Raw genomic sequence first — 23,724 nt, forward strand, 5'->3', positions numbered from 1 at the left:
ACATCAAGGAGAAAGTGAATTACACTGTTCTTTATTTTCTTTTATCTGGTTATTAATTCATTTCTTTTACATTTGCGAATTTACATGCAGAATTAATAACATAAGCTTGCACATCAGCATGCTAAGCTTTTCACGGGACCACAGCCCGTGACAAGATAGAACAGTGTGGTAAAACAATAATATCACATTTGATTTGTTGCAATGCATCAAAATAACTAAAACAGAGAACCACTGGTTCTCGGGGCTTACCCGGCCCCTGATGATCCAATTTGATCATCACTGCATTCATAAGCAAAAATCCTCAATCACATGCCACTATGCATTCTTTTCACATGCTTTCCAATGCGCATTCATGTATGCAAGTTGTGCATGAATCAATAATTTCATAAGCATAAGCATAAATTCACACCCCCACATTAAATGCATTTTTCATGACATGCACATACTCATGTCAAATGCAAGAGTTCATTCATGAATTGCTCCAATTAAAACATACGAGTACTTATGCCAATACACATAAGCATAGCAATAAAAATTCAAGATTTGCACATGCCCACAAGATGTGTAACATTGCATTTGAAATTTGGTCACGCATAGTTATTCAAGGCGAATTCCAATTCTAACGTGCACATAACCGAAGCATTCATAACAGGAAAAATCTGGGAATTTAGTGCACTAAACTGAACTTTCATCAACATATGACAACATATTTAATGTATACAAATCTTAAGATTAGATCCACATAATCCAGTACATTATCACATCAAAAATTCCTTTGAAATGTGTAACAAGTATGAATCTATATTCAATACATGCAAAAAGAATTCCGATTTTCTAATTCGCCAAAAACCCCCAAGTGTCTCATTACTTAACATTTTTTTTTTTCAAATCTGTCCAAACCGATCCCAGCCGACCCAGTAGGCTGGGCTTTGCCAACATATGGCTGCCCAATCAAACACCAACAGTCCCCATTTGTTTATTTATTATTTATTATTATTATTATTTTTTTTTTTTAAAACCTGCAACGTCCCTACACAAGGTAACGGTGCACTAGCTGTTCTTACCAGACAATAAAACAAGAGGTTAAATTTCCAGTTTTTACACTATGATCAGATCATGCTTAACCACAATGAAGTATGGCAGCAAAGCAAACTTTGGTACAGAAATTTCTAATCCGACATAAACCCAGAAAGAATTATATTAGTTCAGTTAGGTAAAAATTTTCAAGGCGATATACACTTTAGATATTCAAATCAATGGTACACACCGATTTAGGATGGGCCAAATAAATCGAATCCTACTCAACAGGTTCTGATTTTAGCCCAGCGTGAGACCTGGTTCAAGAACAGTAATGTGGCCCAACATATGTGTATGCCCAGTTTACATCCTAATCAAAATCGATCTCAGCAAAAGGAGAATGATTCTTGTAGATTCACAAACACTAGACTAAGTCCTTTGCCTATAGAATCTCATGAGAAAAATCATACAACATGCCCATTATGAAAATAATATAAATATATAATAAGACTCATCTTACAGCAAATTCTAGCGTACACAAATGAGAAACGCAGTTCTTGAATCAAATACATATTTACATCAGATTAAGCATGCTTTTTCCAGGAGAAAAGGAGTTTAAAATCTGAAATACACATGTCCCGCATATATCAATATTACATAGGTTGATTTTGGGGAACCTAAATCAAATTCATTGTTTCCTTCTAACATATCATATAAATCAGATTTAGGCACTATTCAACATTTGAATCAAAAGAAAGAAAAACCCGTACGAGCTGAAATTCCCCTAGCTTACTGAACCCAAATCCCCCCTCAAGGAACAATGTGAAGATATGAGCATGGAAAAAAACTCACCATTTAACCCCCCTGTGATTCGACCCACTTAAAGCCCAAAAGAGAAAAAAAAACAGGAATTTCAAGATGGTTTTCCCCCAAAAGATTACATTGAAATCCAGTTCATACCCATTTTCTCACCCGATTTCAAAAGAGGAAGAGCCCGTACCTTATTTCGCTAGTTTTCCGGCGATCGGAGGCGGCAATCGCGAAAACAGGGTCACGGCTGACGCTCCTCACTGCTGCCGTGACAGGCTGCTTAATGCGGCCTTCAATGGCAGCCGACAATCCCCCCGCTATCCCGCGTAACTCACACTGAGAGAGAGAGACAAGGGAGACGAGAGAGACGAGAAAGATGAGGGAAGAGGATGAGACCCCCTCTTCCACCTCCCTTTATATTGCCGAAACCCCCCTCTTCCGAGAGGCGCGGGGTTCGGTTACGCCAGCCGACCCCCCCCCCCCCTTTCCTTGTACGCGATCGGGGTTAGGGTTCTCTCAGAACCCTAACGCCTGCTAAAGATATCGGGCTTCTGTTTCACGCCCCCCCTTAATAAGCGATATCGGGTCCGGGTCCGAGCCTGTGACCCGCGACGCTGGGTCCATTTTAATAATGGACCCGGTTTCGCCTACGAGTGTCGGATCCTCAGTTGGATCCGTGGATCCAACTGTGGGTCCGACCCTATATACTAAAGTTTATTTTTTTTTTATTTTTTTTTAAACTATCTGCTACAAGGGACATGACTCGGGTCCGAACCCGGGACCCGGTGCATGTTCACCTGATTACTAGGGTCCACAAGTTTGGACCCGCAACCCATTGCAAAGTGGATCCATAGGCTGGGTCCAAATGGATCCAACTATGGATCCCTTGCGTATTCTTATAAATCTTTTTATTAATTTATTAAATTACATATATATATATATTTCAAATATGATATAATTTACATATGGATCCTGGATCCGAAAGGTGGATCCCAGGACCATAACACAAAAGTTTTAAAAATCGTGGTTATTACAGCATTTCTCAAAACTCAAAAGGATTTCCCAATTCCTCAATTGAAATTCCCTTTCAAATTCATATTCATTCATTCTTATCATTCAAATTGCATCATTTTCCAAATCATTTCCTAATTTCATTTCAGAAAAATCAGTTTTCCCAAGAATTTCTAAGTCTTTTTCAGGATTTGATTTTCTCAAAACTCTGAATTTTCAAATGAGATTTCAAAGTATTTCCCAAGTTTAGATGAAGATTTTCCAATGTTTTAAAATTCTCAAATTTCAATATCTAAGTTTTCAGAAATCGATTTTCTCAAAAATTTAATTTTCCTGAGAATCCATTTTCCATTTCAAAAGTCATTTTCCATTCACGGAATTTTCCCGCAAATTTTCAAAACGGGGGCGAGCAAAGTTCAAAACTTGTAGGATCGTTTCTCTCTCGCAAGAGGGGAAAAATTTTGCGATGATAACACTACCATCGGCGACAGCCTCGTCGGCGCTCCCCCTCGGTCACCCTCTCGTCCTCTGCAGCGGTCGATGGCCGCAGTCACAGACGACCGCAGCCGCCGACCACCACCTTCTTCCCTCTTCTGCGAAGGCATCGGCGACACCGCCATCGCCTTCCGCTCCGGCGACCACCCTTCTCCGGCGAGCCAGCTCGGAGCCCTCCGTTGCCATCGCTGTCGCTGCAGCCGATGCCGACGTCAGCGTACCAGGGGTATGCCGCCTCCTACTTTTCTCCCCCTTTTTTTCTTTTCTTCTTCCTTTCGTCGACTGACAGGGGCAAAAGCCCCTGCTGATTGGTCTGTGATGACAGAGGAGGGGCTCGCCCCCCTCCTCTCTATTCCCTCTGTCACGGTAGGGGAGGGGGGCCGAGCCCTCCTCCCTGCCTCCTGTAACGACAGAGGAGGGGTTCGCCCCCCCTCCTCTTTGTTCCCTCTGTCACGGCAATGGAGGGGCCGAGCCCTCCTCCCTGCCTCCTGTAATGGCAGAGGAGGGGCTCCCCCCCCCCCCCCCCCTCCTCTTTGTTCCCTCTGTCATGGCAGGGGAGGGGCCGAGCCCTCCTTCCTGCCTCCTGTTACGGCAGAGGAGGGGCTTGCCCCCCTCCTCTCTGTTCCCTATGTTCGGCAGGGAGGGGCACGACCCCTTCCTGCTTCTGTTATGTCAGGGGAGGGGTCGAGCCCCTCCTCCCTGCTCCCTGCGTATTACAGCAGAGGAGGGTCGAGCCCTCCCTGCTACCTTTGACGGCAGGGGAGGGTCGAGCCCTCCCTGCTGCCTCTTTCTTTTGGTCAGGGGAGGGGTCGAGCCCCCTCCCTGCACCATCGTCTTCTTCTTCTCTCCTCCTTTTCAGTCGGCAGGCTGGCAAGGGCAACGCCTCCTGTCGCCTGTGTCCGATTGGTTGGCAGGGGGTGATGCCCCCCTGCCGCTTGTTGTTGATCGACTGGCAGGGGTTTTCAGCCCCTGCCTCTCACTCTCTCTCTCTGTTACCTTTGGCCGGTAGGGGTTGTGGCCCCTACCTAACGTCTTTTGACACGATGACAGGGGCATCGTCCCTATCGCCTGAAACTTTTGGATCGGTAGGGGCTAAAGCCCCTGCTTGTCGTTTCTGGTAGGTCGACAGGGGTTGGAGCCCTGCCTCTCCTTTGTCGACAAGGTCGGCGCCCCCTGTCGTCTTCATCTGTTCTTCGACAGTAAGGGTCATTGGACCCTGCCTCGCATTTCTTCGACAGGGGTTGGAGCCCTGCCTCTCCTTTGTCGACAAGGTCGGCGCCCCCTGTCGTCTTCATCTGTTCTTCGACAGTAAGGGTCATTGGACCCTGCCTCGCATTTCTTCAAGGTTGACGGGGACAGTTGCCCCCTTTACCTTGTTTGTTTTTCGGTAGGAGGTTTCGCCCCTTTGCCTTGATCTTGCTGCCTCTGTTGCTCTTCTGCATTCTGCAGGGAGTTGAGCTCCTTGCCTACCCTCGTATCGGGGTCTGGTACTGCTGCAGGTCTTACCCGACCCACTTCTCATTTGTATTTTGGCATGCTAACCTTTTTAGCATCATAGGTTGAACAGTGGATCTTGCTCGCTCTTCATGGCTTGAGCTCGTGCTTACCTACGTAGCTGGCATACGAGGACCGTCACCTCTCAAGGTAGGGGAAGATTGCACAGAAGACTTGGACAATTGAATTGAGTTCAATTAACTAAAATGGACAATTAAATAAATATATACAACAACAAACAACAACAACAACTACGCCTTCATCCCAAAACAATTGGGGTCAGCGATATGAACCAAAAAAGAAATTCATTTTGGGTCTTCCACATGAATCCTTTTCCTCCAATCATTTCTATCCAACGCCATGTCCTCGGTGAGGTTCAAAGCATTCATATCCTTTCCTATCATCTCCATCCAAGTCTTCCTAGGCCTACCCCGACCTCTTTTAACTAATATATTTTCCCATTTCTCCAACCTTCTAACTGGAGCATCATTAGGCCTTCGCCGAATATGTCCAAACCACCGTAAACGATTCTCTCGCATCTTATTTTCAATGGGTGCAACACCTACCTTCTTACGTATCTCTTCGTTCCGAATCTTATCTTTTATTGTATTTCCACACATCCATCTAAGCATCCGCATCTCAGCTACACTCATTTTTTGAATATGATGTCTCTTGGCAGCCCAACATTCCGTACCATATAGTAAAGCGGGTCTAATAGTCGTCCTATAAAACTTTCCCTTCAACCGCAATGGCATTCTACGATCGCACAGCACTCCAGTAGCACTTTTCCATTTCATCCACCCAACCTTTATCCTATGATTTACATCTCCATCAATTTCTCCATACTTTTGAATGATGGATCCCAAATATTTGAAATAATCATTCACCGGTATATCTTGCTCACCAAGCTTCACTACACTCCCATCACTACTTCGTTGCTTACTAAACCGACATTCCATATATTCAGTCTTACTCTTACTCAACTTAAAACCTCTAGCTTCCAATGTTTGTCTCCATAATTCTAACTTAGCATTAACCCCAGCTCTAGACTCATCAATCAAAACAATATCATCAGCAAACAACATACACCACAGTACATTTTCTTGAATTGATCTCGTAAGCTCATCCATCACTATCGCAAATAGGAAAGGGCTTAAAGCAGATCCTTGATGTAACCCAACCGTTATCGGAAAATTGGTTGTCACCCCTCCACAAGTGCGGACATTGGTTACTACTCCTTCATACATATCTTTAATTATACTAATGTACTTGAGAGAAACACCTTTCTTCATCATTGTCCACCAGAGAACGTCCCTAGGTACTCTATCGTATGCCTTCTCTAAATCAATAAAAACCATATGCAAATCTTTGTTCCTCTCTCTATATCTTTCAATAAGTTGTCTAAGAAGATGTATAGCTTCCATAGTTGATCTTCCAGGCATAAAACCAAATTGATTCTCCGATATCATGACAACCTTCCTCAACCTAGACTCAATCACCCTCTCCCAAAGTTTCATAGTATGACTCATGAGTTTTATACCACGATAGTTTGTGCAATCTTGTATATCACCCTTATTCTTATATAAAGGCACCAAAGTACTCTTCCTCCACTCATTAGGCATCTTATTTGTTCGCCAAATCAAGTTAAAAAGATTTGTCAACCATTCTAAACCTTTCTCTCCCAAGCATTTCCAAGCCTCGATAGGTATACCATCTGGGCCAACTGCCCTTCTTGATTTCATTTTCTTCAAAGCCTCTGCAATTTCTTTCTTTTGAATCTTGCGCATGAAGTCACGATTTATCTCATGAAAAGGAATGGAGAAGTCTCCAAGATCTTGAGCATGACTATTATTAAATAGCTTATCAAAATAATCTTTCCATCTCTCCTTAATCTCCTCATCTTTGACTAAAACCCTTTGCGTTTCATCTTTGATACATCTAACCATACCCAAATCCTTCGATTTCCTATCTCTCATCTTTGCAAGCCTATAAATATCCTTCTCGCCTTCTTTGGCATCCAACTTGTCATAAACCTCCTTATATACCTTAGCCCTCGCGTTTCGAACAACTTTTTTAGCTTCCTTCTTTGCTATCATATACTTCTCCAAATTCTCATTATCACGACTCTTACTTAGATTTCTATAACACTCTCTTTTAACCTTAATAGCTAATTTGACATCCTCATTCCACCATGATGTATCCTTACCTAGTGGTGCACCGCCTTTAGACTACCTCCTTAGCTACTTTTCTCATACCACCCGCTATCTTATTCCACATTGATTCTGAATCCTCCTCGAGACACCAATCAACTTCCTTAACTACCTGCTCTACAAACATTCCTTGTTTAGCTCCTTTCAGTGCCCACCACTTAATTCTAGGATCTATCCTATGTCTATCCCTTTTGCGGCATTGTCTAATTCTAAGATCTAAAATTAAGACTCTATGTTGTGTAGCTACACTTTCTCCTGGTATAACCTTACAATCGATGCAACAACCCCTATCTCTCTTTCTAAGTAGGAAAAAATCTATCTGACTCGTATTAACCCCACTTTTAAATGTTACTAGGTGAGACTCCCTCTTCCTAAACCAAGTGTTTGCTAAGATCATATCATAGGACAAACAAAAATCTAAAATCCTTTCTCCACTTTCATTTCTTTCTCCTATACCATAGCCTCCATGGATATTCTCAAATCCATCCCTACTAATGCCTACATGTCCATTAAGGTCACCGCCGATGAAAAGCTTTTCTCCATAAGATGTCTCTTGTACTACTCCATCTAAATCTTCCCAAAATTGATGCTTAATGGAATCATCTAAACCTACTTGAGGTGCATAAACACTAATAATATTAATAATATCCGTACCTAATACTAATTTAATAAGTAAAATTCTATCACCCTTCCTACGGACCTCAACTACATTATCTATAAACTGACGACTCATAACAATCCCTACTCCATTCCTATTCCTATTTATTCCTGTATACCAAATCTTATATCCCCAAGGTTCTATCACTTTAGCTTTCTCACCTACCCATTTGGTCTCTTGAAGACATAAAATATCAATCTTTCTCCTACACATAACATCTACTAACTCTACCAACTTACCAGTTAAAGACCCTATGTTCCAAGTGGCTAACCTAATTTTATGGTCTTGGACTAACTTCTTTACCCCCACCCGTCCAACAAAGTGAGGGAACCCTTGCGTATTTGACACCACACCCGGGCGCCGGTGTGACGCGTCGCTTCTGGGCGACGACCTAGCAACCCTTGCACATTTATCACTGCCTCCGGGCCTAGAGAGTCAGCGCGTCGCTCAGTAGGGAACACCCCAACGAAATTCTCATATTGGTTCATTTTCATAGGATATGACAAAGTTTTTATGCTGGCTGTCACAGGCCTACCGCAACCCTCCTCCTTTATCCGGGCTTGGGACCGGCAGTGTATAACTACACAGGCGGAGTTACAATTAAATAAATATATATGCATATATATATCATATATATTTATACGAGTACGCATTTAACTCAAGAACGCGGTTTCGCGATCCTTGTCCTTTACTTTGTCGTCGCGCATCGCGCAAAGGTTTTGTGTTGCACTCTTGCTTACAGTCTTTACTTTGTCGTCGCGCATCGCGGAAAGGTTCTGCGTTGCACCCCTGCTTACAGTCTTTACTTTCCTGTCGCGCATCGTGCAAAGGTTCTGCGTTGCACTCCTGCTTACAGTCTTTACTTGCCATCGCGCTTTGCGCCAGGCTCTTGCTTTTGCATATGTGTTGCTACTGCCTTGCTATTGCAGATGATGCTCAGGTTTTCGCTCAGTGCATGCGCGTTTGAGGCATTCTCGTGGAGGATGCAAGAGACATCTATCACTCCCTCTTGCGACAAGAGTTCAATCGGGAGCTGGTGATACACCTTCGTCTAAGGAGAGGGATACCTCGCAAGGATCCTGGCTCTTCGTGTGCGCAGTCCTGCAGAGTCGACTTGAGATTTTAGGGTGCTGCGCAAAAGCATCAAAGACTGCTCTAAATCGAAGCATTTGGAAGGATGTGACTGGCTGGTTCTGCTCGCCTTTTTGACATATCTCGGGTGATCCCGAATTGGGGGTTTGAGTGAACTTCTTAGCAGGTGTTCTGTTGAGAAACCTGTATCCCGTCTATCGAGGCCGGTATCGAGTCATGCGAGACATGTAGATACCCCGATAGCGGTGTGATTCGAGATAATCACATGCATAATGTTGGCTCAAGGTACTGTTGTTTCAAAAGATAAAGTAAAGTTGATAAACTTTACATCTTTGTGAAACGCTCCTGTTGAGGCTTCTATTGAGGCTTCATCCTAGAGTACTTGTAGTCGTGCACGACACGTCTAGTACTGCGATGATCGGATGAGACAGTCGTGCGACCTCGGACAGTGCTAAATGCACAATGCTGTAATCACATAAATGGTCTCACATTCGCCTTCACAGGCAAGATGCTCGAGTGGTTTAAAGACCACAACATAGGATGGGTCGTTAGTTAAGCAACCCCTAATGCACCCATTCGCTTCTAGTTGTTCTGTCAAGAGAGAGGATAGAGCGGTACAAAAACTCCAATAGACAAGTTGTTAACAACCACCCCACGGGCAAAGATCCGGCCTCCCCAGTCATTTGACTGGGGAGGAAACCCAAATGATCGAGTCTCAACTACTGGCTTTTGTGTTTTCTTAGGAGATTCACTAATTGCTTGGAGATGCAAGAAACAACAGAAAGTCTCATTGTATTCTACTGAAGCAGAATACAGGGCTATGGCAACTACTACAATTGAGCTTATGTGGCTTCGAAGTCTTCTTCAAGATATGGGAGTCGAAATTACCGGTGCTTCGAAGCTTTGTTGCGACAACAAATGTGCAATCTATATTGCCAACAACCACACCTTTCATGAGAGGACTAAACATATTGAAATGGACTGTCACTATGTACGTGATGAATATCTTCGTGGGACAGTTACACTGCCATATGTCACTTCGGAATATCAACTTGCAGATTTCTTTACCAAAGCACTTCCTGCTCCTCGCTTCTTGTTCCTTCTTGGCGAACTTTCGGTCATCTCCCCGTAAAGTTTGAAGGGGGGTGTTAAGACATATGTAATAATACATCTATATATATAAATATAGATGTATTCACCATAATACTCGATAGGGGTATCGGGTATTATGGTCTTTTCACAAGTACCCAATAGGGGTACTTGTTTTATTTATTTTATTTTTCTGTTTTTTATTTTTTTTGTTTTTTTGTTTTCTAAAATGTTTATTAGGATACCAAAGGGGCCCCACAATGGAGTCGTTGGGGCACCCAACGGTCACAATTGTGACTGTTGGGGGCTCCCAACGACTCTATTGGGAGCCCCCTTTGGTCTCCCTTGTTCTCTGAATATACGAGAATGTCATCGATAAAGACAATGGCAAAGCTATCCAAATATGGTCTAAATATCCGGTTCATTAGATCCATAAAGGCAGCAGAGGCACATTAGTGAGTCCGAAGGGCATTACTATAAACTCATAATGGTCATATCTCGTTCTGAAGGCAGTCTTAGGTATATCCTCTTCTTTAACTCTGAGCTGATGATACCCAGACCTGAAGTCGATCTTGGAGAACACCCTCGTTGTTCTGAGCTGATCGAACAAGTCCTCAATTCGAGGCAACAAGTACTTATTTTTAACAGTTGCCTGGTTAAGCATCCGATAATCGATGCATAACCGAAAGGATTCATCCTTTTTCTTTACAAACAACACTGAGGCTCCCCACGGTGATACACTCGGACGGACCCCCTTTGGTCTCCCTTTGCTTATAAATAGGGGGAACCCCCTTGTATCTTTTTAGAGAGCTCCTCTCCAATAAAAGGGATATTCTTTTTATGTGTGTAGCCTTGTTATAAGGCCCTTCGTATATCCCTTGGTGGATTTCCTCTCTTATGCTCAACCATCGTGAATGCGATGTATGTTGTCCACAATATTTATGCGCTAAAAGTCATTAAACGTTTGTTGTTTAGAATTCGCAATTTTCCTCGGCGTCAATAAATATAAGTCGTTGAACTCATAAACGATTCAAGGGGCCAAAAATGGTGTTATGGCTCAACCTCCGTGAATGCGATGTATGTTGTCAACAATCGCTCTACACGTACGCCCGCCTTAAATGATAATAGTCAGCAGCGTTAAGGAACGTTTTTTGTTCAAAAATCGCAATATTACTCTTCGTCATTAAATGAAAATCGCAAAAAAATTGCTTGTTTGCTGCTCAGAAATGGGTCACTTACTGATCAATCGTAACTGCAAATCGCATAATAGTTATGCGATTCATGCGGTGCAGAAAGGCTTGTAATATTCGCCCTTTGAAATACATTCAGTTACCAAGAGTATTTAGTTAAAATACATTAGCATCATCATCAACAACATCAACCGACGTCCATATATATTGATGTGCTTCGAAACAGACATCATCAACATTATCGTCATCATCATCATCAGCAGCAGCAGCACTTTCAGTTTACTCATTGGCCTTTGATAGTAACTGGGAACGATAGAAGGCAGATCAATCTACCAATGACTAATGTTCAGCGATCGTTGTATTGCTCTCCCTCCTTGAAAGAAAATATCGCCTGATGATGAGTAATATTGTTCACAAATCGCAATATAACTCATCGTTATTTAATGACAATCGCAGAACAGATATGCGATTTATGTGGTCAACAAAGGCCTCTAATCGACGCTCGGAAATGATACCGGTCAACATCGATAAGAAATGATTGTGGTTCAACAATCGTTGAATTTGTCTCCCTCCTTGAAAGAAAATCGCAAAATAGATTTGCGATGTATTTAGTTAACAATGGATGAACATGTTCTCCCGTCTTAAATGATAACATCCAATACCGATAAGAAAAATTTGCTGCTCAGAAATCGCTGTTGATGATCATCGTTAAATTCAAATCTTGCAATAAGTTCGCGGCCAGCAACAACTTCTAATATTCGCCCTTCCAAATTGACGTCATCGATAAGGAAATTTTGACGTTCCCAAATCGCCGTATTTCTCAACCTCCGCGAATGAAAATCGCAAGATACTTTTGCGATGTAAGCATTCAACAATGGCTGGCCAATTCTCTAGTCAGAAACGATAATAGTCATATGCGATAAGGAACGTATGTTTTTCACCAATCCGCACTTTCCTCGTCGACATTGATTGCAAATCGCGCAAAACTCATATTCGACGTATGCGGTCAACACAGGCATGTAATCGACGTTCGGGAATGATAGGTTAGCGATTCATGCATCCAAAAATGGCTTGTTAAAAAATCGCAATTCGCCTCATCGTCATTGAATACAAATCGGATAACACATGCGATTTATTCGCTCAACAAAGGCTTGTTTGATGCTCGGAAATCACTCTTTTAAAGATATACCGTAAAGACAATTTGCGAAATAAATCTGCGATTTATGCAGTCAAAAAAGGCATCGATAAGCAAATTTTTGATATTCGTAAATCGCTGCAAAGGGTTTTTTATACAAGATCACAATTTCATTGCAATAAGGTTTATGTAATAGACAACGTTTTGTTTTTCATAGTGGCTGCTCTATCGCGATAGAGCAAAATGACATTCATTTATAGGAGTGTTTAGTTACAATACATACTGACCAATGGTTTATGGTTTATGGTTTATGGTATAATTTACGAATGGCGAACATTAAAAGCCCTTTTCCACCCAAAACTTCTAAAATCAATTATTGTGATGTTTATACCTGGAAGGTATGTAATAGACAGCGTTTTGTTTTTCATAGTGGCTGCTCTATCGCGATAGAGCAAAATGACATTCATTTATAGGAGTGTTTAGTTACAATACATACTGACCAATGGTTTATGGTTTATGGTTTATGGTTTATGGTTTATGGTATAATTTACGAATGGCGAACATTAAAAGCCCTTTTCCACCCAAAACTTCTAAAATCAATTATTGTGATGTTTATACCTGGAAGGTGAGCGATACCATGATCCCGTGCATTAAACATCTCTTAGATTTGTGATTTTTTTTTTAAAGGGTGAAGATTATAAGGCTTGTTCAACACATAAATTGCAAATCCGTTGGTGCGATTTTCAGTTACGGATTGTGTAAAAGACCACGATTTCTGAACAGCAAACGTGTCTTATCGTTGTGTACTATTTCTAATTACGAAAGCGACATTAAAGGCTCTTGTTGACCGTATTCATCGCGAATCTCTTTTGCGATTTTCATTCAGGGAGTGCGAGCAATAAAGTGATGTGTAAACATCAAGCATTTCTTATCGATGTTGACTTTTATCATATCGAACATTACAAGCCTTTGTTAATTGCATACATCGCAATCTAATTTTGTGATTGTCAATCATGCAGGTTGAGCGCACATCTTTTATCAATTAGAAGATTTCATTACTTTCGTATGCTGACCGTATTAATCGCATATGTTCTTTGTGATTTGCATTCAATGACGATGAAGAATATTGCGATTTGCATTCAATGACGACGAAGAAAAGTGACGAGAAAGAATTCGGCTGTTATGTAGAACATATCAAATCGTTCATATGTTCTCCCCGAATATTACAAGCCGTTGTTGACTGCATGAATCGCAATCCTATTTCACGGTTTGCATTTATGGTGTCCCAGAAAAACAACGATTTTTTAGCAAGAAACATATCTTACCGCTTTTGACCTTTATCATTTAAGACGGCCGAATCTTTACAGCGTTTGTTGACCACATACATCGCAAATCTTCATGCGCAATTTTCAACCACGGAGGTTGAGCAATACCACGATTTCTGAGCAGCACACATCTTTTAGCAATTAAAATTTGTTAATACATCCTTTATTGTCCGTATGAATCGCATATGTATCCTGCGATTTACATTCAATGACGACGAGAAAAATTGCGATTTCTGAACGACAAACGTACCTTATCGCTGCTGACTATTATCATTGAACGGGAAACATTACCATGTTTTTTTGACAGCATACATCGCAAATTTATTTTGCGATTTTCAGTACAGGAGGGAGAGAATTACAGCAATTTCTGAACGTCAATCATTTATTATCGATCTTTACTTTAATCATTTTCGAACGTCGATTACATGCCTGTGTTGATCGAATAAATCGCAAATGTGTTCTGCGATGTTCATTCAATTTAGGGTATAGGGTTTATGTTATAGGGAATCGGGTTGAGGCTTCATGCTCAATTTTTGTCTCGATTTGTACTATATTATGTTATATGTACATCGATTTCTGTATTGAAATCGTTACTTTGTTATAAATTTCTCATAAAATCGATGCACAATATTTGAACTATGAATCATTGTAAATATGTCAGCCGGATGACTGCATAAATCGTTATACAGCGAATACGAAATTGATTCACGCACCACCAAACATGGACCACAAATTGTCACTGGCAATTCAAAATCTTGCGAATACGAAAGACATTCTCAGCACGATCAGTGGACGTCCTTTGAGCTCTGTTGTGGTCTGAATAAGAAGGGAAACCCAACAATTTCTCAGTAAACGAGCTTTGTTGTAAACCCTAAACTCTTAACAAATCCGACAATGTGGAAATCGGGTCATGCAAAGACGCATAACAACTTAATTAATAGCCCAAACGAGATTCCTGTGTCCCAGTTTTCTCTTTCGAATTCATCAGAGCCTGTCATAAAACAAAAAATATAAGACACTGCATTAAGTTTCACAAGAAATGCAAACCTCCTCCCAACATTGATTACATACCAAAAGACTTGTAAAACTGAAGTTGTCATTGTCGGAAATTTGGTCGGGAGGAATGAAGGTTAGCACATTGGGTATTACGTCTTTAAGGTATTGTTGCATGTTGGACATTACACGAGTTAGATATTGACAAGCTTCACATAATAGGAAGCAATATAATGTCTTACATACCTGTTCATGCGAAGGGCTTTATTGTTTTTTATTACAGGTTGGTTGTTACTTAGACTTTTTTTTGTCAACCAATTCTAGTGCACCCTTTGTCCTCCGACGACTTGTAAAACTGAAGCTATCATTGCCGGAAATCTGGTCGGGAGGAATGAAGGTTAGCACGTTGGGTATTACGTCTTTAAGGTATTGCTGCATGTTGGACATTACACGAGTTAGATATTGACAAGCTTCACGTAATAGGAAGCAATATAATGTCTTACATACCTGTTCATGCGAAGGGCTTTGTTGTTTTTTATTAGAGGTTGGTTATTTTTTAGACCTTTTCTCACCCTTTGTCCTACGACGACTGCGATCAGAGGCAGGTTTTCTTTTGATACCCTTCGCTTCATGAATATGTCCATCATAATCAACAACGTTCACTACTGACTTGTTGAAGATGATGTTTACGCTTCGGCGCAACTTCTCAAAAGTGTCAAGCGAAGAATGGTGAAATCACCTACGTTGTTCGATCACATTATCTTCGACTGGAATTCATTCACTGCAACGGACTGAAGGTGAATTAACTGCACGTTTTCAAGTAACTCCCTTGACGCTTTTCTCATGCATACATAGCCTTCTTCACTTTTCGATGCCAAATCAGCAACATGCATAAATAGCCTACACAGTTGTTGGTAACAGAAGGCTATGTGGCACTTCTCATCAACACCAGATTTACTCACATTGTCCATATCAAGCATTTCAATCTTTGCTTGTCTCCTCCATCTTCGCATTACATAAGACTCAGGTATTTGTTGTATCTTCTCTTGATTAAGAGCCTTTAATGCATGACAGCATAAAATACATTTGAATTCATACATTTTGCACGAACATTCAACTCTTCCGTTGTCAACATTGTACGTGACATGTGCTTCTTGCCTTTTGTGATGCTTTTTGCCTTGCCATAAAATACAGTATTTGTGCATATTCTTGGTTTGCACGAGTCCTTCTATTGCAATTTATGACATGTAACACATCTTTCTTGATTTATTCAAATACAGTTAGTGTATACAGATCTGCAGGTCGCATCAATATTTTCATGCCAAAAGTTAGAGGTCGTGTATTAAAGCATTTCACGTCTTGTTCAAGCTCATTCTATCTTAGACCGTCTACAAATAATTCATATTGTTCCATGAAGCGAAATATTGTTAAACATGAATACAGGGTTTTCTTCAGCGTGGCATGCATAGATTCAACTCTTTGTGTGTTTATCATACCTGCACAAAAGTATTGTCTTCCATATGCCAATGTCCCACTTCTCTTTTTCTGCATATAAATTTTGTAACCAAAGACAGTCTTTAAGGTCGTATATCTTAATCATTTCCTCCCAATCTGACATAAAGGTGACCTCGTCTATGCTATGAAGTACACACCTTGTAAAGTTTTTGTCAAACCCTGTCTTTCGATTAAATATGTGTCCTGTGTTCTTTGCTGCATTTTGAAAGATATGCCACAAACATAGGCGATGATGTGCATCTGGCCACACATGAAGCATTGCAGCCGCAATTGCGTGATCACCATATGTAAGTACAGCTTCAGGTTGCTTCCCGTTCATTGCTTGGAAATACTCTGAACAACCACTCAAAGCTTTCATTGGTTTGGTCATACAAAAATGCGTCGCCTAATATACAACTCTGTGAGTGATGGTTCACTCCGACAAACTGCGCAAATAGCCATTGTTCAGTATTAATCTTTATTGTAGTATCAAATACAAGCACATCATTGAAGCATTCATAATCTACTCTTGACTTTGAATCTGCCCAAAACATATTCACGGCATATCCATCTTCATCCAGTTGCATTGCACTAAAAAAACCAGGGTCATTGCTTGATTTCTTCTGTAAGTAATCAATCAAAGAACATATTTCTCCATTCTTCATGTTATCTGTCATCTTCTTTCTCAAGTGGTTTCTTAGATCCAAAGTTGTGAATGACACATTATCGCGACCACCATCTATGTGGGCAAACAAATTATATGTCTTCCTTGGTGCAATGTCAGCGCTATCAGCTATTTCAGCCATTGCAGCATGCGCTACAGTTACTTTACGATGTGACCTTAGCATAGGAGTCATAAATGATGCAGATAAATCATGATTATAATCACTAATTAAAGTACGAACTAGAAATTTCTCATTTGGATGTCTTCTCAAAACCATTCTCGCTTGACATCCACATCTTGATTCTGGCATGCTCCTTGTTGGATTTCTCATTGATTTCTTCCAACCTTGCTTGGAACAAACATATGTCTTTCTCACCACGACACCCTGTGCATTTTTTGACCAAGAAAACCTTCTCACACTGAAGCCAACTTTTAAGGCATAATCATTGTAAAATTTATATGCAACTTCCTCATTATTAAACTGCATTCCTTCTGCCAGAACATAGTCAAGTGTACTTCCATGTAGATTCTCAGTGCCTACACTTTTATTATGTGTACTGTCATGATAATCTATCTCATTATTGAATTGCATTTCTTCTACTGGAACATTCAAGTCAAGAGTGGGTCTAATGCCTGCACCCTTCTTATCATGTGCATCATTAGTGCAGATGTTCAATTATTCAGTTGCGTCATTAGTATAGATGTTCAATTCTCCATATCTTTCAATTGATTGAGCTAGATCATCTTGATTACAACATGATGATAAGCTCAACAATCTTATAAGCAATATATCAGTTTGTGTTGGCAGCAAAATAGCAAACAAATCGATATTAACTAACAAAACAATATCTCACAAATCGGTAGTATGTTACTAATATAGGATACCTGATGGGGTAGAGGCCTACCTAGCATTTGTAAACAAGCATTCTTGTCAACAGGTTCAAGCGTCTTACAAATATCGATAAATTTCCAACCATCGTAAGGACAAGATGTACCTGCAATAACAAAACAATGCCTTAATGGCACACAAGACGACATGCACTCTTCATCGATAGCATGATGAGATGGAAAGCTACTCACGACGCTTTAATGGCACTGGTCGGAATGTTTGTGCATCATTGTTTTCTTCCGTAATGTTTTGTAAGCAATATATCAATTTGCATTAGCAAGCGCATACGTTTACTACGATTTAATCAGGATGCATATAACAATGGATACCGATAAGGGTTAGCAAGTCAAAGAAATGATTTAATGAATGACAGTATAAAAGCAAGTGCGGTTTGATATTTGCTTATACTGAGCATCAAGTTGTCACTTACCATGCCAATAAAAGACACGAAATGTCGTACATGTGTGTTGACGATAATGTTGTCATTATATCCAAGAGGCTGTGAAGCGAGTTCAATAGAAATCGCTGACAGAGCAGCGATTTGAATGCGAAAATCGCCACTGCATGCATGTAACGATGTGTTTTTGCACGCACACATTTTCAAAGTCTGTGTACAAAATATCTTATAAATACATATTACAAAATATATATTATCTTACAAATCGATATACATATCGAATAATATATTGAAAATCGATATGGCAGTTCAGCATAATAACTTACAAATCGACAATACAAAATCATAATATCTAAAAGGTCGATAAATATATCGCACAATAAATTACAAATCGATACGGAAGAAATTGAGCATAATAGCAAACAAATCGATATTAACTAACAAAACAATATCTCACAAATCGGTAGTATGTTACTAATACAGCGGTTTGATATACAGTGCATATAATGAGTGAATGTAGGATACCCTGATGGGGTAGAGGCCCTTAGCATTTGTAAACAAGCATTCTTGTCAACAAGTCCCAGCGTCTTACAAATATCGATAAGTTTTCAACCATCGTAAGAACAAAATCTACCTGCAATAACAAAACAATGCCTTAATGGCACACAAGATGACATCATCGATAGCATGCTGAGATGGAAAGCTACTCACGACGCTTTAATGGCACTGGTCGGAATGTTTGTGCATCATTGCTTTCTTCCATAATGCCTAACGACAACGAAAATGAAGAGAAGACACGAGAATGTTTTGTTACACAAGGCAGGCAAGCGAATGTGACAATATGTTGTAAAACAGGATAAAAAACAAGGCGGAAACCTCGACTGGAGACGAAGGCAAAGTTTGTGTTGACAATGGGAGCTACTGTTACAGCAGATGGCGCAAGAGTTTAATGAATAGGGAACGTCTCTTAAATAGTTAACATCAAACTTTCTGGATGGAGGACTTTTTTGTCCTTTTCTCGAACCGTAGTTTCCCAACTTTTGAATGGAGGATTTTTTTGTCATTTCCTCGAACCGTCATTTGAGGGCAAAAATAGCAAGAAAGGGTGATTAAGTCTTTGCAACAACACCAGAGTCCGATGCAAAGTTATGTCAACATACACGGGAATACGAGCCCCATGTGCGTAAATACGTGGCGCTCATTCCCCCCCCCCCCCCCCCCCCCGAGCACAGACATGGGATTCAGTGAATCATCGGGGGAGAGCATACACCACCCTCCCGCAATAAAGCGGCTTTGCTGCAAGCAATTTGTGCCCCTTCCTTTTCCCTTTCTTCTTTTCCTTGAGTTTAATCCCTAAAGTTCTTTCTTATTACAACAAAAATTAGAAGTGGGAATATAGAAGTAGAAGAGCAATGAGAAGGAAAAGAAATAGCTCTCTCTTTCTTCGTTGAAGAAGGGCTCTGATGCTTCCTTTCCAAGTATGAGTCTTAAACATATGGATAACATCATAATACAATCGATATTGGCAGTTATAATCCTTTAGAACGAAGGGAAGCTTGCAAAGGGGGAAAAGAAATAAGCAAGAAACCTGTGGCATCCGTGCAGTTGAACAAGCAGTCTTCTGCAGCAACCAAGTCACAATCCAGTGTCAATGTCCGGAGGAATGATGGAAACCCATCTAATGCAGGAGTTAAGGTTGGAAAGTTAAGGTTGGAAGACCTGCTTCTAGTGGAGGTAGAGACATTTCTGTACGTGGCTCGATTGCCCATTCCATCACTCCCGCTCAGCAACAGGCTTTTGATGAACAGGTCAGATGAAATGAGCAAATTTTGTGAGAAAAGGCAAAACTTGTTCCAAGTTTCTATCTTCTGACTTGATCTCTTGACATGTCTTCAGATTACTGAACTAATCATGTACAACGTCTTCAGTTGATAGCTTGGAAAAGGAGAGGGTCTTTTATTTTTCTAAATTGAGAGATATAGAGATTTTGTGTCAATATCCAGAGCTTGATCATTTGCCGGTATGTGGGATAGCATCCATACTAACTTGTTTTGTTTTGTATGTTTTATGCCTTCTCCAGTTTTCTTATCATGGTGGATCTTTATTTTCCCCTTCCCTCTTACCATTGCAGATTGTTGGTGCAATTCATAGAATATATGCCACAGATGATAGTCCTTCGGTCACAGCAGAAGCCCACGCAATAATTTGCCAGCAGCTAAGTCCCAACCCTGGAAAAGAAAACCAGGCTCCTAGAGTGGAAACTCAAAAGAGAAAATCAATTTTAAATGATGAGGTTGGTGAAGTTGCCCACTCTGCATTATCACCTAGGCAAAGGATCTCGGACTTCTCTGATGTGCATCAGAATGTTTCAACGCTCACATGCTGATTGCTTCTTGCAGACGAGGTACCATATCTCGTTTTGTTTCTAAAGTTACACCATTTCTCCTCAAATATCTTCAAGTTCCTTCTCCTACGGTCACCATTTGGTGCGTGTTTCTTCTTCAGGTGCATATGAGGTTGCTGTCTTGGCTGCCTTCTAAAAGAATGAAAATTCCCTTCCTCGTATTTCTGTGGTGGAAGAGCACCTTGTAGACGTTGTACATGATATGACTGGCTCACCGATTCTACTTTCCACCTTATAAATATTGGTACTCGTTTTCATGACAAGGTGAAATTATTTCTAGATGATGTAATTCTACTTTACACCTGCTACCTGTGTTGATCGAGTTGTTGTCTTGCCTTCTTTGTTTTGGTGAGTGTGTTGTGAAGAAATAGGCTGTTGATCATTCATTGATTTTTTTTCGCAATCTTTATATATTTGTTTGGTTCTCATTCATAAATTTGAGAGTTTGATGTTCCGTCAACTTTGTTTTGGTGTCCATAATGTAGGTTTCTTGTAGTTTGAAACTTTGAACTTGAACTGTTGCTTACGTATTATGTTTGTGTATACTTTTTATGAATGTCGTCGACCATGTCTGCAGAAAATCAATTTATAAAAAATGAAAACGAAATAAAATGCAAGAATGAAAAAATGCAAAAGTTGTTTCGCATTTTTCGGCAGAGATAAGTATTTCAATTCTTAATTTGAAGATTTCATGAAATTGTTGACAGTTCATATGAAATCAGTAATATTCTCACATGTATGACATTCGGAAGACACTTGTCAAAACTTTTCTTTCAGGCTTGTTTTGTTGATAGTGTGTCCTGTCTTATTATTATTATTTTTTTTTAACCAAGCTTGGGGATGAGTCCTGGCCGTTTATTCAGAAAAAAATCTTATGTAATTTCTTTCCCTTACCTTTGATCTGAAATTCCTTGTCAGACCACCTTTTCTTGAAATTCCTGATACGGTACTAGGTTTCCTGATAGTGGTCAAATAAGGACCTGTTCTTACCTGCCTTTACCCTCACTTAGCCAACCTGAGTTGAATATTTGAAAGTACCAAAAATGCCCTTCACTTTGTTAAGTTAAATATTTTTTAAACATTTCAGTTTGCAAATTTGGACATGCTACCTAAAATTGAAAATATGGGTAAGATCTTGGCACCTGGGTCCAAACTCTTACCCGTTTTGGTTATTGATTCACTAAAAATACATGATATCCGTTCTTACATGTTCTTTTAACTTACATCCACCCAACCTTAAAAAGGGAGGCTCAAACACTAAAAATGCATGATTGCCTTTCTTACATGTTATTAACTTACATCCACCCAACCTTAAAAAGGGAGGCCCAAACACTAAAAATACATGATTGCCTTTCTTACATGTTATGAACTTACGTCCACCCAACCTTAAAAGGGAGGCCCAAAAGTTTAGGTGGTGTTTGGATGCAACCATTTATCGGGATGAATGGGAGGTGGGATGTTCTTTCTATCATAAGATCATTCCGTTTACTTGGGCAAGTTGGGTGCACTCAAACACCACTTTTAGGTTGGGTGAATGTAAGTTCGTAAGGACCATCATGTATTTTTAGTGAATAAGACATTGAATTTTTACACCACATTAAAACGTTTCCCATTGTTGTGTGAGAGAGGTTAACTCAAGGCCCTCCTTGGCCATTTGTTACCTAAATTTCTTTTCTTAAGGGGCGTTTGTATGCTGCGGAAACTTAGGGTTTTTTCCAAAAAGTTCCTGACATCCCGTTGTGTGTGCAGCTGCGGCATGTTGTGCACTTTTTTTTCTTGGAAAAAGAGGTTCATAGGGCATGTTTGGAAGCGAGAAAGATGTAGAAAAAGTGATGCAAAATGAAAAATCTGTACGGATTTTTTCAACCTTTCCAAACAAGAGACTTTTTCGCTGAGAAAGTTTTTCCAAAACGTACACTTTTTGATAGGAAACATTCCTCCATGAGGGGGATGGAGGAATGTTTTCTACCAAGAGAAAATTTACTTTTACACTCCCATCACCCATCTCACCACCACCCTCTCCTCATTTTTTCACATTTTCCCACTGTTTTTCTTAGGATACACATACAAGCAAAAAAACTCTTGAAAAACTTCTCATATAAAAAACTCTCATAGAACCTGTTTTGCATGAAAACAGGGCCGGTTTCCTGCAAAGGGTTTTCATGACCTCGCTTTCTGGTTGGCCGGGGATGTAACCAATGCCATAAAAAAGACAGTTGGGATTACAAAATCATGAAAAATCAAACAAGTTTTAAAAATTTGTGTTTGGTTGCAACAAAAGCATTAATCAAAGTAAGAGAGAGAGAGGAGAGAGGGAGAGAGATGTCACGGTGCAAAGAAGGCATCATCACATGGGAGATCAGTGCAGCTGGTGTAATGGACCCTAGTTTATGTATAATCTGGACCTGTCCATTTACTTTTTAAGTTGATGAATACAAACGGCCGGCGGCATTGCAGGTCCAATTCTGTATCTCAGATTTACCCATATACGAAATGGTTACTAGCTTACTATGGATATGTTTGCATTGAGTCACTCTCTCAACCAAGAAAGCAGCTTCCGAATCATCTGTAGTGGAAAACAAAGAAAGCCAATGATTCATACGATGAAAACTTTCTCACGGGATTAAATAGTGATTATATTTCGTTTGAATAATAATTCATACTTTTTCTTGTGGAGGGATCACTTTTCTAGGTAAGTCTAAGCATTTCATACAGCTCATTCAAAATGAAACTGAAGCTCTGGATCCAGCTTAATCTTTCTGATATCTATTACCTTTTATTTGCATTTTGAAGAACATATTAGGGTTCTCTTAAAAAAAAAAAAGGAAGAATATTTTGGGGTTGTTGGATTGGGCCACCATCACGTTGCTAATATGGGGATTAATTCACTTTCAGGTTTTTGTGTGCAAATCCCAATTAACATAATAAGGGCCGGTTTGAATGCCTCGATTCTCAAATCTGACAGATCCTAGACCCAAGGAGTTTGGGGGCAGTGAAGAGGCCTTGATCACTAGGTGGGTGGTCAGGGTTCCATTCCCATGAGCATCAGTCCCTTGCATTAATGAGGGCAAGGGATAAGCCCTTGTTGAGGCAAAACTTAGCAACTCCTTGCGAGAAAGGGGTGAGCTATGGGTTTACCGTCAGGATAGCAACCATAAGTGCGGTAGGCTTAGGCAGCGCGACTAGGTCTCTATTCCAAAGGTGGTTTTTCTGTCCATGAAAAGAAAATTTTGATAACTCGGACCAAAGATCCGTGAATCTCTACAAAAATGCATATCAAATGAGGGTCCTAAGATACAGTTGTTTGATTACCTGATACCTGAGTGTCGGCCCCACTCCACGTTAGCTCCTAACACG

At 40.4% G+C, this 23,724-nt stretch overlaps 1 pseudogene; it reads left to right on the forward strand.

The window, feature by feature from the left end:
- Positions 1–20,428, forward strand: part of LOC149841702 (microtubule-associated protein RP/EB family member 1A-like) — an 89,203-nt pseudogene extending 68,775 nt beyond the window's left edge.
- Positions 20,429–23,724: the final 3,296 nt, after the last annotated feature.

Source organism: Nuphar pumila, chromosome 3 (genome assembly GCF_984573655.1).
Source record: "Nuphar pumila chromosome 3, dmNupPumi1.hap1.1, whole genome shotgun sequence".
Lineage (NCBI taxonomy): Eukaryota > Viridiplantae > Streptophyta > Magnoliopsida > Nymphaeales > Nymphaeaceae > Nuphar > Nuphar pumila.